Source organism: Lonchura striata, chromosome 3 (assembly GCF_046129695.1).
Source record: "Lonchura striata isolate bLonStr1 chromosome 3, bLonStr1.mat, whole genome shotgun sequence".
Classification (NCBI taxonomy): domain Eukaryota; kingdom Metazoa; phylum Chordata; class Aves; order Passeriformes; family Estrildidae; genus Lonchura; species Lonchura striata.
Window position 1 is genome coordinate 4,002,884 of NC_134605.1, and position 15,037 is coordinate 4,017,920.

Consider the following 15,037-nt stretch of genomic DNA (forward strand, 5'->3'; position numbering starts at 1 on the left):
AGAAAAGGAGCTACTTATTGTTGTTGGAATGTAAATTTCTGAGTAGAAAACCTGAAACAGAAAACAGCAGATCAGAAGTAGCTCATTAGCAGATCTATTGATCTCGTTGAGCCAGGTTTGAGAAAGAGAATATGTGCAGAATCCATGTTTTTTTCAAATATTACAATTCAGATCTTTATATTAAACTGATGTATGTATTCATCCTTAGTTTCACGTTAATACAAAGATGTTCTGGGGCTGTTAAACTGTGCATCCTGCCCTATTTCAGCCAGCCAACAAGGACTTTAATTCAAGTGGCACTTGCAAAGTGACCCTGCAGTGTGCCCCTCCAGGGACTCCAACTTTTGAGAATGCTCAGTGTCCTCCTCTTTTGAATGTCAATTGTGAAAAAAATACTTCCCAACTCCACCCAAACTAAATGCTCCTAGCTTAGAGATGGAACACTTCAGAAATGGAACTTCAGTAGTCACCAATGGACACTCCTCCCCTCCCTCCCCAAAATTTTTCAGGAATAAAAAAACACAACAAAAATTTATGTACCACAGAGCTCATTAACATCTTTGTGATAGTCTCCACTAGTTCCAGCATTCCACTTTAGAAATAATATTTCTTCAAAGTATTTATACTGTGTTAAACTTAAACCTCCTGAGCCATGCTGAAGGTAATCACAGGTACATCTGTTTCTGTCATATTTAAATTCATAGCCTGATTCAATTGCAAATAATTAGCTATTTATCACTATGAAGTTACAGAGTCAGAAAGGGTCAATATGATTCTAACCATTTAACAAAAGACAGAGGCCTTAAAAGGAGGAAAGGGGAGAAAAACAAAATAAACCGTAATGATGAATCCCACAGTAAATCAAATACAATCAGTTCTGCTTGCTCATCATACCCCTGGACAACCCAATTCCTTTGTTTTTCTTCACAGACTTACAGAATTTATTGCCATACATATCATTTAAGTCCATCTTTCACTTTTATAGCCTGAAGAGGAGAATTATTTAGTAAAAATAACTTGAGTACATGGCTCTTGTAATACTGTTGTGACCTCAGTTTCTAACACCGACACTGAAACATTACTATAAGTCACGAAGTTTTTTCACTTGCAAGGACATCTTAATTATCCTACCCATGACATGAATGCTTTTGGAAGATAAAGTCTGTAATTAACTTGTTGCCAAACAATATGTTTACCATCCCTGAAGGTCAGTTCTAGTATAAAGGCATAAGGATACTTAACGTTGGGAGAGGTGCATTGTAACTGCCATCAAACATTAACCAAGTGGTCATCCATTATCTACAGCAGCAGCAATGCAGAGTAGGAAAATATTCTAAGCACCATAAAATGACTGTGCTGAAATAAATCTCTAGTGCAACACGTAAGGCTTGCAACACATAAGTATAACTAGAGATATGGTGCTTGACCCATTGTAACCAGAGTTGTTAGAAATTCCACTTACTCTCAGTAGTCAGTTCATAGTAGGAAAATTTGCTCAAGACAGTTAAACAAGACTGCTCCTGTATTATGGAAATCTGCCTTTGCTGATTGTCCTTGTGGGGAGAATGTAGGTTTTGAAACTGTTTTTAAAGATTATACTAAAACTACTGTAAGAGCTTCTTGCCTTGTTTAGTTCTGAATTTAAATTAGAAATTTGCATACCCCAGTTTGAGTAAGAAATCCATGCTCTGAAAAGGGCAGGGTATACAAGTACAGGTGTAACAAGGGGTTCCATCAGCCCTGCACAAAGCCATGAAGGGCAGCTTAGCACTCCTGGAACAATTCCTATACCAAAGTAGTTCCCTGTTCCAGGGAAATGAGAAAGTAACCGTCTTTGATTAAAGATCTCCTATAATACCTCAATTCATTGTATACATGAGATACGAGAGGTACAAACAGAAAAATTAAAAGGACAAACAATGGAATAAAATTAAGGAAAATTATATTAAAGAAATAATACGTAAAGCACTTCTATGCTGTGCCCAGTCTCTGACTCACATCATCATCATTATTCTGTATTTCAACAGGAAACCTAACAGACACTTGGCCCTTCCTTTGCTTTACGTTCTGCTTACAGCCAGAGACAGATGGAAGGAATGGAAGGCAAAGAAAAGCAGCTAAGAAAATCACGGAGGAATAAAATCATCTTTGCCCAACCAGACCCACTCTTTCATCCCACGCTCACAGCATGCTCTCCTTCACATAGAGGAATAGGTAACAACTGAGAACTTGTGTTTTCCTCAAAGTATTGGACAATATGGGAACAACTTGTGAAGAAATGGCATATGGAAGAACCTAAACATGGCAAACAGGCAAGAGTGAAAAAAGTAAACAGGAAAAAGAAATTTGGATGAGAAAATAGGAGAGATGAAAATGTTGTCTATTCAGATAAAGGAAGGAGGGATGCAGCTACAGAAGGGAAAATATTATGAATTTAAATAGGGAAAGAAACAAGAAATCTGGCTTGCCAGAATCAATGAATGTATGACCTGGAGGAGGCGGAGGAGTCTGGAGACATTCACATCCAGGTGTGACCATTAACACTGCACTAAACTAGTAAACAAAGAAGTTCTTCAGGCATATAAAAGGACAATAAAGAAGGTACTTTGAATTTGTACCTTTGATGCAAAACTGGTTGATTCAAGTCTGTGTTGTTTGAAAAACTCTTGTATGTCAGCACTTAGTTACTGGAATAGCTTGACTGTGTTGAAACATGGACTATTTGCACGTTTTCCATTGAGAATAGATTGGATTTCAAATCCCCCCACTTAGTTACCAGAGGCCTTTCCATCAGCTGGAAACACTTTTCAATCCATTTTGCCAACTTTTGACCTATGCTAGTTACTTTTGGAAGGTGAAACGCATCAGGATCAGGCATGGATAAGCAATTCTCCACTGAGAGCATGTCAAATAGACATGCAGCCTCCCCTGAGCCAGAATGCAGCAAATGTGCATTTCTCAGGAAGGGACACTTAGAGCTGTTCATATGGAAGCAAGTAACAAGAACTTATGTCAGTCTACACTTCTCTTGTAGCTCAGTGTAGGCATCACACATGCTATTTATTTTCTGAAACAATACTGGAGAGTGCTGTTTATGTGCTGCCTATAGACCATCTAATTAAAGAGCATAGCATATTAAAGCAATTGAAAAAAAAGCAGTTTGTTTTTGCAGCACAAAAAGAAGAGTCTGACAGCTAGGCAAAATAACTGACATACTGTTTCACTGTATATATTTGCCTGAATATGATGGTATAACAAGCTATTATATAGTAAGAGAAAGCTTCAGCTAATTGCTGCCCAGTAACTTTCCATCTTCTTCCTTCACTACTGCAAGTGTCAGGCAGCTGCAAGTTGAGTTTTGACTGAGCTCTCACCTTTTTATGTGAAATGAAAGCTCTGTCTATATAGATGGCTGGAAGCTCATGGCACCTGATGCCAAAACAGTATTATCCTACAATACTGCACAAGGAAGTATACCCAAGGCCTTCCTCGTATTCTTCCCATCTTTACCCTTCAATATCCATCTGTAATTTTTTTTTTTTTTTTAAACAAGTCACCACATGTGATGTCTCTTGAATTTCCCAGAAGATTTCCTAACTTGTTGCTTGCAGGAAGGAGAGCCTCCTACAGGCTGGTTGCACCCAGCAGAAAATACAGATGCCTTGTTGCAGCAGGAGGGAGAAAATCAGAGCTGAAGTCATTATCCCCTTCACCACCACCCCTCTCCATCCTCTGTGTAAATTCTCTGACAGCATTCCCCTCTTATCTTCTTCAATAGTGTCAAGCAAAATGAAAAGGTTAGACTTGAAGACTTGTATGTGGCCTTTAGATTAGACAACCCATTAAAAAAAAAAAGAAAACCCAAAAAAAAAAAAAAATACACACAGCAAAATATTTTTAAAATCACAGAAAAACAAAGGTTCAAGGACTAAGTTTGCTCCCTTAGCTGAATTGCACGTGCTTTAATACTCCTTCACAAAGAAATACCTAGTATCATACTTCCCAAAGTGACTGTGGAAGCCAACCACAGGACCAAAATTTGCTCCAGTATCCAAAAATATATACCAGCGAAGGGTAAAGATGCAAATCCCCACACTGGAGCACCATGCTCCTTTATGTTGTTCTTCATACATAAAGGGATGCTAAAAATGGAACATGTAAGTTAGCTACAATCTGGTGAGGGCTTTCACTTGTATTTTCTGTATTTAGCATCTCCCTGTTCTATCATCTTTCCCTCTTTCACATACCCACATTTCCTTTCCTTGCTCTGGTGGAGGCTCTTTGGACAATTACACAGTAAGAAGTGCAGACAGTGCTGTGAAACCCTCTAAAAAGCTTGGTGTGAATCAGACTCATGGGGATCACAGGCTACCACTCAACTTCTCTCACAGTCATAGCTCAGAGCCATTGGTAAAGTTTCCCATGGAAAAAAAAAAAAAGAATGTTACTAAATATTCAGGCTGCAGTGCTATGTGCCAGGACATGTCCACTGGACGATGGATTGCCCTTCATATGGGTCAGCAGTGGTTTGTAACCCCAGGCTTAACCTTGGAGTAACTTTTAGAGTATTTCATAAGTCTTTGCACATCATCTTTTAGGCTTTCAGTCTTTTAAAGACAATTCAGAGGTTTGGGGTAAAAATATATCGGCCTTAGTTTCGCACCAACACCATACATGCTCAAAACAACTTGTTACCTAACATTCATCTGTTTGTCTAGAAAATAAATGTCAGTACTGTCAGGAAAGGGAAAAGTTTATGATTAAACTCCAGCTATATCATCTCTCATAATATTTGCTTGAAGACAGCAAAGATTCAGCATTCAATTTTTCATCCACCACTTTGAAACAGTATTGCAGAGAAGACATACAAAAGAACACTTACATAGAAACACGCACCTTTACAGTCAATGTTGTTATGTAAAAACCATTTTACAATTAGTACAGTTTTAGGTTAGAAAAGTAATTCAACAAAATATCACACAGGATGATGGGACTAAGCAGGGATGTCTACAGAGGTAGACATCAAGCCAATGATCTGCAACAGCCCAACGGAAAGCCAAAAGTGCACTTCTCTGTTGTCCTAATGAACTGCTTTAAACATGAAAGAAAATCATGCATTTCTTCAGCATGAAATCTCCCCTCAAAAAAGAACAAAGAAACCATCCAGTTTTCCAGCACGTACAGAGTAATTAAGCAACTCAAATCATGATCCCCCTAACAAACACCACCCCCCAATCAGTCCTACCCATCTATGAAGATCACTGAGAGAAGCCCAACTTGAGAGTCATTGTGGGATGCCTGATTATATTCATATTCAATTGTTCAAGCCATAGCACAGATAAACTAAGATACCTGTTAGGGCATAGTGCAGAGACCACATTCCTGTCTCATGAGTGATGTCCTCAAATGAAAAAAGAGCTGTGATACTGTTGCAGTCTAAGTTGAGAATACCAATAATAAAATACTAAGCCTTTGGGTATTTTGAACATGGAATTAAGTTATTTATTCAAAGTATCACATAACAGCAATATAAGCAAGTCACAGGCACTTTACTTTTTTAATGTACAAATGAGTTTTGCTTGTAGATAGCTCGTGTCTTGCCATGTCATGACTGCAGAATGACAGCAGATACTTATCCACTCAGCCTTAATTAATTTACTCCCAAATGAATACTGCATTTAGAAGGGAATGTAATTTTATCCTGGAAAACCACTTCACACAAACAGGACAAACTGTTACCTCATCTGATTTGTATCTATATTCTAATCACACAGATTCTTACTATAAAAGAATTCAAAATTATTCTAAAAATATGCAGCTGCTATTGCACATAAATATTCCATCTTCCTGTCTGGATAAAAACTTTCTGAGGGAAATAGCAGACTTGCTTAAGGCTTGTTTTTCTTACATCTCACGTGGACATGCCTAAAACACTCATATCACTTTTCCATCATACTTTACATCACCTAGGTGGAAATATCTACAAGTTCAACAATGTTCTGCTGCTTGTGTTCTGCTATTTTGGTGTTTTAATTATGTTACTTCACATGGCGGAATGAAGTTTGACATTAGTATTGAATCTCATAAATCATCACTTTAAGAAAACGCATTCCCTTGAGGAGCAGTAATACAGGTCATATGGGAGTCCTGTTTTAGCTTCAAACCTTGTTAAACAACCTTAACTGTTTTCAGAGAGTCAGTGGTAGGATTGTGCCTTCTGAGGCACGTAAGAAACAAGTTATATGTTATCCCTTTTTGTAAATTTTTCTATTTTTGGTGGAATTTTTTTTTAAAAACAATATTAGGATTCAAAAATAAAAAAATAAATTAAATGTGAATTCAGCATTAATTCAACATTGCTGGCTCTGGAATAAAGGCATGATAACACAGTGTGTCAGCTGAACAGTGCCAGTGATATAGAGTCCCTAAAATTCCCTTCTTCTTCTTTTCAAAACATTTTAGCAAGGAAATGGCTGATGAGATAATACAAAAATCAGTGTGCCACACATAAACATGAAAAACCAGTTTTACAATGATATTCAGTGAAGCAGAATACAGAAGCTTACACAGACTTTACAAATAACAACACTAATCAGGTTGTAATAAATTCCACTAGAACTATTTTCTTACAATACTAATTGTTTCTTTTGTAAGGGTGAGATCATGACCCCATAGTATCACTCTCTAAAGGGAACCAATCAATCTGGTCTAACCGTTTATTTACTAATGAAATTTAAATTTTAAGTTGGGGCAGCAGAAATTTTGCACTTGCATGGCACAGCTTCCACAGTAATGTGAGCTTCTGCTTTGAATCCAATAGGGATGCACAGAGACAGGGACTGATATCAAACACTGATAGCAGCACACACACTGTGGTCTTTTGCAAAGGCTCAGATATTTCTGCTTCTTCTTAAGAGAGCTGCAAAAATGAGATGGTGGAAGTGTGCCTTTCTTTAAAAGGAGGAGGCGGCAGGGCACAATTCTTTAAGGAAATCTGTCCAACTCTCCCTGTTGTTCTTGCCAATTCTTTCACTTTGTGCATTATGGATGTGCCAAGGAGCTCCTCTCCCAGGGTGCTGAGCTCCCAGGTCAGCTGAGGAGTGGCAACAGCAGTGGATGCTCAGTTTCCTAAATGAATTAACACTCTGACTCCCTTTTCAATGTCTATTGATAAAGGGAAGACTTGGCTACTGCCAACCACTCTACTTTTTCCCCAATGCACTATGAAAAGGATTTCTGCACGCTAAAAATCTGCACAGCAAAATGCAGATCTCTGTGTTTCTCCAAAAGCTGTCTCTGGAAGGCACAGCGCATTAGTAGCTGTGACCTCACCCAGACCACCTGGGTTTGGGGCACAGAACCACTCAGAAGGGGGTGGGAAAAAAAGCAGATTGATGCCACTACTTTTTGGATGAAAATAAGAAATCTAGGATCCTATTGCTACAGGCAAGTGGCACATGAATCCTTCTCTGCTCTGTTGCAGGAAACATTCTCCAAAAGAACCAGCATGTATGTGCTGATCTAGGGGTAATGAAGCCACTTCTTGAATGCTAGCCTGTGTCACAGGTTTAGCTAACCTGAGCTGGCCTTACCTCACCTGGGTGCATATAATACACACTAAATTAATTTTGTCAGACAGAGAAAAGAGAGAATCAATATTTACTCCAGGATCAAAATGCTTTTCATTTCAAGAACTCAGCTGTCTAGAAAAACGAGGAACAATCATTTTGTTCCCATGGCAAACAAAAGCTACCTTGCCAGTAGACACTGGATATTGACAATAACCTGTGAGCATCATAGTATGCATAGCAATAAGATGGCATTTTTCTGTACTGGATTTCTGTCTTGTAGATTTCTGGGTTTGGAGCTAAGCAGAAATATTAAAGAATCGAAATATAGTATTTTCCATTGAATAGTAACATTAAAATAATTACAACCAACAAGCACTTCTACATCCCCCACGTAAGCTTTATTTAACATATCCTAATTGAAATACTGAGGCTATGAATAATGCCTAGTAAATCACCCAGTGATTCAAAATGCAAGGAACATGAAGTTTAGGGGGCTTTTTCAAACTATTATTTTACTGCAATTAAGTTGGTAGTACACCAAGCTACCACCAAAAATGTCACACCAAATTAACTTCCTTTTTATTAACGATGGCAGGCAAAATAATTTTAAAAAGTGAAGGTGTCTTGGTAATGAGACTTAACTAAAGGAAACTAATTTGCAATGACATGGGTTCCTCCATTCTGTAATACCTCACGTACTTAATAAAACACGCTTGAAGGGTCAAATTCTTATGTCATCTAATAATTATTTTGATCTCTCTCTATCTGAACTGTATGAATTTTATTTCTAATAGAAGATCTAGTTTTCACCCTGTCATATCAACATGGCTTTTAGTGGCATGGTTGTGTTTCAAAAGATGTCATGAGCCATGCTTGTGATCACCTGCTGCATTACCTGGACCTCAGCAGTGACTCTGTCACAGCCCTAATAAAACCAGGTCCTGTTAGCCACCCACTGACTGCAGCATGAATGAACAGTTCTGGACCTCCAGTTTACAAAGTAGAATTTTGCTGGCATTTAATCAGTCCAAATCATTCAAGTGAACACCAGTTCTCCATAGTTTTTGGCTTTTTTTATATATTTTAAACACCTGTGTTTAAAAAATAGTGTTTCCTCAAAGATACCAATCACATCTATTTCTTTCCAATGCTCTTGAATCAAACCAAAGTAAATCCTGAATGTTGCATTTCACCACCATGCAGAGTGTTTCTATCTGTTGGACTCTGCAGTTATTTCTGATCGCTATTTATCTCATTTTTCAGAAAAACACTACCTGTAAGACTGGTCAGCGAAAATAAACACCAGTGATGCAAGAACTGGCTCTTCAGCAAGGACAAGACCAAGTGTAGGCTCACTGTACCCAGCAGGTACAAGGTACCACCTAGTTCTGAGGATAATCTGATTTTATAATACTGAATATCACAAAATAGATACTAATACAAACTGAGAAGGCAGTGAAAACAAGATTAAAATAAAATCAGAACTGCTATTTTATTTTATTTCAGATTTTTAAAAATTATTTTACTTTATATGGGGTTTTATGGAGACTCAGGAACTCGCTGAGCTGAAAATCGGTGGGAATTAAGAGAACACTGTGGAGAGGCATAATCTATGTTTGCTCTGTTCCTGCTCTTCCCTTTGCACTCTTTTATGGTCATTTAGGGACTTGTTGCTTTTTTTTTTTTCTTTTCACACCATTCTAGAAACACAGCAATAGCAGGCTTCACGCATGGAGAGGATGGCGCAAGCTCCTAGTACATTTCCCAGTCCCCAAACTCATTTAATAAAAAATCCTCCAGCTGAGGACATAACAGATATTAAACTGATAAAAACATGTGTTGCACTTGATCTTGGCCAAAAGGTCAAGAGGCAAACACGAATCAGCAGACTCAGTGGTTTCTTGGTCTGACTCAGTGCACACGCTGAGACTGAATCATCCCAAGATTTTAACACCACGGTAGCAGCAATTATGCAGCTTTATCACTCAGATTTATTTCAAAAAGCTGCAGACATACTACAGACCCCAGATAACTCACTTCAGGATCTCAATTAGCTCATGATTTTAAACACATAGAAAGTGTCTCAGAACAGGATCTCAGGAAAGTTAATGATGCCATGTCTAGCCTCACAAACTATTTCAGTCTTGATTTGACTATTTCTTCTATTGTAAACTAAATAAAAAGCGAAAACATCTAGCCCTTCCCTCTGACCTCCAAGCTCCTGCAGTTTCAATGCCCCCAGCCCCAAATATTTAAGGAAACTTGTTTTCTGAATCACAAAGGATTTTTTTTAGAAATTCATCTCCCCTACAGAAACTATTTCACAAAATTCTAAAAAGTTGAGGGAATTTTAAATAAATAACTTATTAAATACAGAACTACTGCAGTGCATTTTGTTAATCCTTGCTGGACTCATTAGAGCATCTTGCACACTAATTCAAAGACTAAATATCAGTCTTGCTAAAGCACAATTACTCAGTATCAAACTCCACCATAAATTAGCAGAGAAATTGTCCACACATGAAGAGCACTAAGTCAATACTGCTAAAGCATCCAAAAAAAAAAAAATATCATTCCTGTGCATGGAAACACAAAAACGTCTTTTGAAGTTAATGAGTAATAACAAAAGATATTTTAGTAACTTGGAAAAAGTATTTCTTTAAAATTATTTTCAAGAATACTTTGTAAACAAACTTGGAAAACTTTTTATTACCAATGATATTTTCAATCACTCATCATAACAACTAATTGTCTGAAAGAATACAACAGAGGGTCACAAGGTGACCTTGGAAAGGAAAGGTATTGTCACAGCAATACGAATCTAATATCCTGACATTGGTGCTCCAAGCTGCACAAGACAATCAGCCAGTTATAATGAAATTGTTTCACTTTCAATACAGAGTTTTCAGTGAATCAGTATCAGCCAATCCACTGGATTTTAATGAGTTAAAATATTTCAATAGCATAGCTTTGTTATTTTGTTTAATCACCTTTCTCTAAGGCTCTGAACAACATTTAAGCATGTGCTTAATTTGCTATTGAAGTCAACAGAATGAACAGTGAATACTGAAGTTCAGCATGTGCTTAATGAGATTTACTGAGTCAGAATGCATAAAAGCCAATGTGAGCAGAATCAAAGCTCTGAGGTATTAGCCAAGCCCACCCTGAGTTTCCCTAAAGATACAGGGCTTCCAAAAGGTGAATGAAAATTTTATATTATTATGACACGTCTACTGCACACCTGTACGTCTGAAATATTTATGTAGAAAAACACATACCAGACTTTGTAGGTCTTTAAAATGGCAAAAGAATAAACTTTGTATTTACCCTAAAATACTAACTGGAAGATTTTGTGGAATTTTGTTTGGTGTCAGTAGCTCTGCAATACTTTTTGATGTGAAACAACTACTGATTTGTCTTATGCTTCCTCCAAAAAGAAAATGCAGTATTATTTGGGTGTTTTGATCTGGGGCAGGAAGGAATGGAGGAATGTAGCTAACATATATATTTTAGCTATTTGTTCCTCTGTGAAAAAGAAGGAACTTAATCCAATATTCCTATCCCACTTCCTCAGTCACTCAGGCAAACTGTGCAACCTTCCCATACCTGCATATGAACATTTGCATTGGACCAGCTGATATTTTTCTCAGATTGAATTAAATAAAACCACCTGCATGCCTTTAAGCCTCCTTCTTTACTACCAAAGACTACCACCACTTCTTCCTAGAGCAGGCAAGTCCAGTTTAACAAATAGCAACTCAATGAGCTTTGAATGCAACATATAAAGTATAAAAGTGTACTTTTTCTATTTTCTGTGACACTTAAATGGCCTAAGTGAACATCAAATTTGATTGCAAATAATAAATATTTTATTGATAGAAAATATTAAAAAAGGTGTTTGATACCAGGAGAAAAATTCTTCAGATTCCATAGTCATAATAAATGTTCAAATCTGATTTTTCCATATTTTAATTCTTTCTCTTTTAGCTTACATGGAGGATCTGGTTTTGGCATCAAATGTCACTGTGACTGTTTGGTGTTTTTTTGCCCTGCTCAGAAAAAAATAACAGTTATTTAGAGAAATATTTAGCAATTTCTCTTAACAACATACAGGCACCAATCCTTTCTCTAATGTGCTGTCAAAATCAACAAATCTGTTACAGAAAATTTTAACATTTAAATGTTGAACATAAATGTTACTTCAAAATGGCAGTCATCAGCATGGGAAGGAGTTAATCTTCCCAAGTCTTTTTCTAAGAGTAAAAAAGGCAAGGAACAGCTGTCACTCAGGTGATGAATACAAGCTGCCAGCCTTTTAAACAGCAGGTACAGCATTTGAGCTCTGAATTAATTAGCATTCAGAAAGTCTAAACACGGCTTGATAACTCTGCAAGATGATTTTTGTCCCTTCCTGCAAATTAATACTGCTATTAAGATGAGCAAGGGCACAATGCGGATCGTAATTGTACCCATTAAACAAAGTTTCACAAGTAATGAATTGGAGGCTCTTGCCAAGAACATCAAGTCAAACAAAGCCTAGCTGCAAATAACAGACGCACAGGAATCCATCTTCACTTTTTCATGGCATTCACAAAACCACATACAATATGGATTCCTGTGTAAATGCACAAAATGTTTGCTGCATATAAGGACAGGCTTCTTAAGAGTTCATGTTTTTAAATGTTGAAACAGTGGCTTTGTCTCTAAAGCATTCAGGCTACTTCCATACGAGAGCTGCTTCTGACATACACATATATACCGAAAAAGAGTTAACAAGGCCTCAGAGATTATACTTATAATGTCTTAAAAAACAAGGCCTCCCTCCATCAATTACTGCTGCAGCACTGCATCAAAGTCTACACAATCCATGTGGAAAATCTTCCTCCTATATTTATCATTTCCTTTAAATGATGAGCATATTTTATAAAGCACAAAAATGATTGATATCAGGATTTAATGATGTTTAATAAGTGGCCATCTGTCAACAGTCAAGGAGTAAAAAGGAAGCACATTATTATTTCCCAAAAGACTAGAAATATTGATGCTAATTAAAAGGCACATTATCATTATCTCAAAGCAATGTCTAAACACTAATCAGACTTCACATCCAGGGCAGGAGAAAGAGGGAGAACTATGGATATAAGTGCTCTCCAAATGGGTCACTGGAGTTGAGAGTCTCCAAACTGATGTTATGATAGCATACAGATTGGAACTTGGCAAGTAGCTCAACTCTTTAGAAGAAACCTTTGGTTCATTTTTACAAAGATTTGTAGAAGAAAAGAACTGTGCTAAACATGGCCCTTCACTATTTATTATTTCCAATTTCCAGCCACCTTATTTCACAACAAAATAAAACTTGTTGTGCCCAAACACATGATTAATTGTACCATACTAAATTGCAATGTACTCAGTACTTTTAGCTGAGAAGTGGCTCGATGTCACATGTACATAAGGGACTTATGTGGTCAAAAACTTACACAAAAAGGAATAAAACCCATGCACATGGTGTCTGAAGCTCTTTTGACCCTTTGGGCCTCTAGGAAGACCCTGCATGGTTCAGGATTCCTCATCTTCTCCTGCTGAGTGCTATGGAGGAGGAAGGTACATAAAGGTAGGTGGTTCAATCTGCCACTCATGTTTGCCTGGACCTCTGCCTTCCACATTAATAGTCAGTTTAAAACACAGGATATATTGCCATTTTCATAATTCATCTTGATCAGAATTTCTTTTAAGCAAGTAAATCTCTCCTAACCTCAAAATCTATACTTCATATTCTAACTGGGGCCGTGAGGAGCCTATAACATACTTTTTGCCTCAGTATGTAAAAGCTGTTGAGACTCTTAGCATTTATTGCCTGCAGAGAGGCACAGTTATAGGCCACTAAAAATCTTTCCCTGCCCTTGAGATATGAGAGGTGTGTGAGCAAGATATGACTGATCCCACCTGCCACATCATGGAAACTCTATGTACAGTCCCAGGTTTAGCAATATTGACTCTGAGCCAGGCCCAGCAGTTCACCAACTTCATGAGGTTTGGTGTTGTTAGAAGGAGAATTCAGGGGAGTGATGCAGAATATTCCTGTGCTGAAGGTAAGCAAATCACAAACAAACACTAAGTAAACTGGGAGCAGGTGCAATGAAACTAGGGATGAGAGAATCACACTGAAAACATAAAAATGGCAAACTGAAAGTATCTCAGGCTGGAGAAAAGCACAGCTACCCTGGCAGTCAAGGCCCAGGACCATGAGTACCATACCTAATTGAGAGCAGGCATTTTCCCCATGGTATTTTTACTGGCTTACTTTTTCACCTATAATTGCCACTATCAAATTACCATCTCCACAATGCAAAGCCACCTCTAGTCTTCCTCCTCAGGTCAAGAAAGCCATTCATCACTGTCAAGTGAAGCATATTTCCATTTTTACTTGTCATTTTCAAACCATCACTTCACACAGGTGTGACCTCTGATCCTGACTTTCCTTCCAACACTCCCCTCACTATACTCTGATAGTCCACCATTATCTCCTCCCTCAGAAATATTAAAAATTTTTAAAGGAGATGTTCCTGGTTTTGATTACCCTATTTCAATATAACTCCTTGATCTTCAGCATAAACACTTCAATCATTCTGGCATTTTCATTGACTCAAATTAAATGCAGAGCCAGTAATTATTTCACAATCCCCTTGCCCTTTCATACACAAGTCTTCTGCCTTACACAATGACAAAGTATTACCTCGCAGACTCTTAAATTGTTCAGATACTTCAGATACATTTTGGATATGAATCTGACATGAGGGGACTCTTAAGTAAACCTTCTGAGTCTTACCCAGTACTAATTGTGAGCAATTACAGTACTTTTCTCATGTTGAGCTCCAATGCTCAAACATGATGTGAAGCCATATAACCATACAATAGTTCCACTGATTAACAGGTTCCTCGGGGTGATCATGAGCATGAAGTTCAAGATCCCCTGCATTTTGCAGCCTCTAAATGTAAATTCAGCAAAGCTGAAGAAAAAGGTAAATTCACAGTACTGTTTACTTGAATTTGACTCTGGACATTTAGACAGACACACAAAAATGAAAAAACACCGTCAGTATCCAGTTTTAATTATGTTATTTACTTCCATATTCACAACATTTGTTTTAAACTGGCACCAAATTCTTTATTCCTGGTGCCTCCCAGATTTGCCTTCTGACTCTGTGCAATTGTTGTACATCGTATAGCTGTCAGAGCAGAAGTGGAATGTAAGAAAAGCTGGATAATTGTAAGCTGGGGCATATGGTACTACAGAGAAAGTAAGGGTTAGAAGGAAGAAGGGGGTTTTGTTTTGATTTTTTTCAAGAGTTTGGATACAACTAAAGATTTTTTTGGTGGGCAAAGAAAATACCCCGTGTTTATCCATTTCTCCACAATTTGAAAAGTTGCTTGCTTTTCCCTCTCCCCCGCTTTTTCTTTGGGGGTTG

The 15,037-nt window shown here is 37.6% G+C and overlaps 1 protein-coding gene and 1 non-coding gene across 7 annotated transcripts in view; both read right to left on the reverse strand.

Annotated features, from left to right (window-relative positions):
- Positions 1-15,037, reverse strand: part of MACROD2 (mono-ADP ribosylhydrolase 2) — an 855,789-nt gene that overhangs the window by 449,141 nt on the left and 391,611 nt on the right. The window lies entirely within an intron of this gene.
- Positions 9,257-9,446, reverse strand: LOC116183515 (U2 spliceosomal RNA). The gene has a single exon (XR_004148147.1). It is a non-coding gene; the product is annotated as a U2 spliceosomal RNA (small nuclear RNA).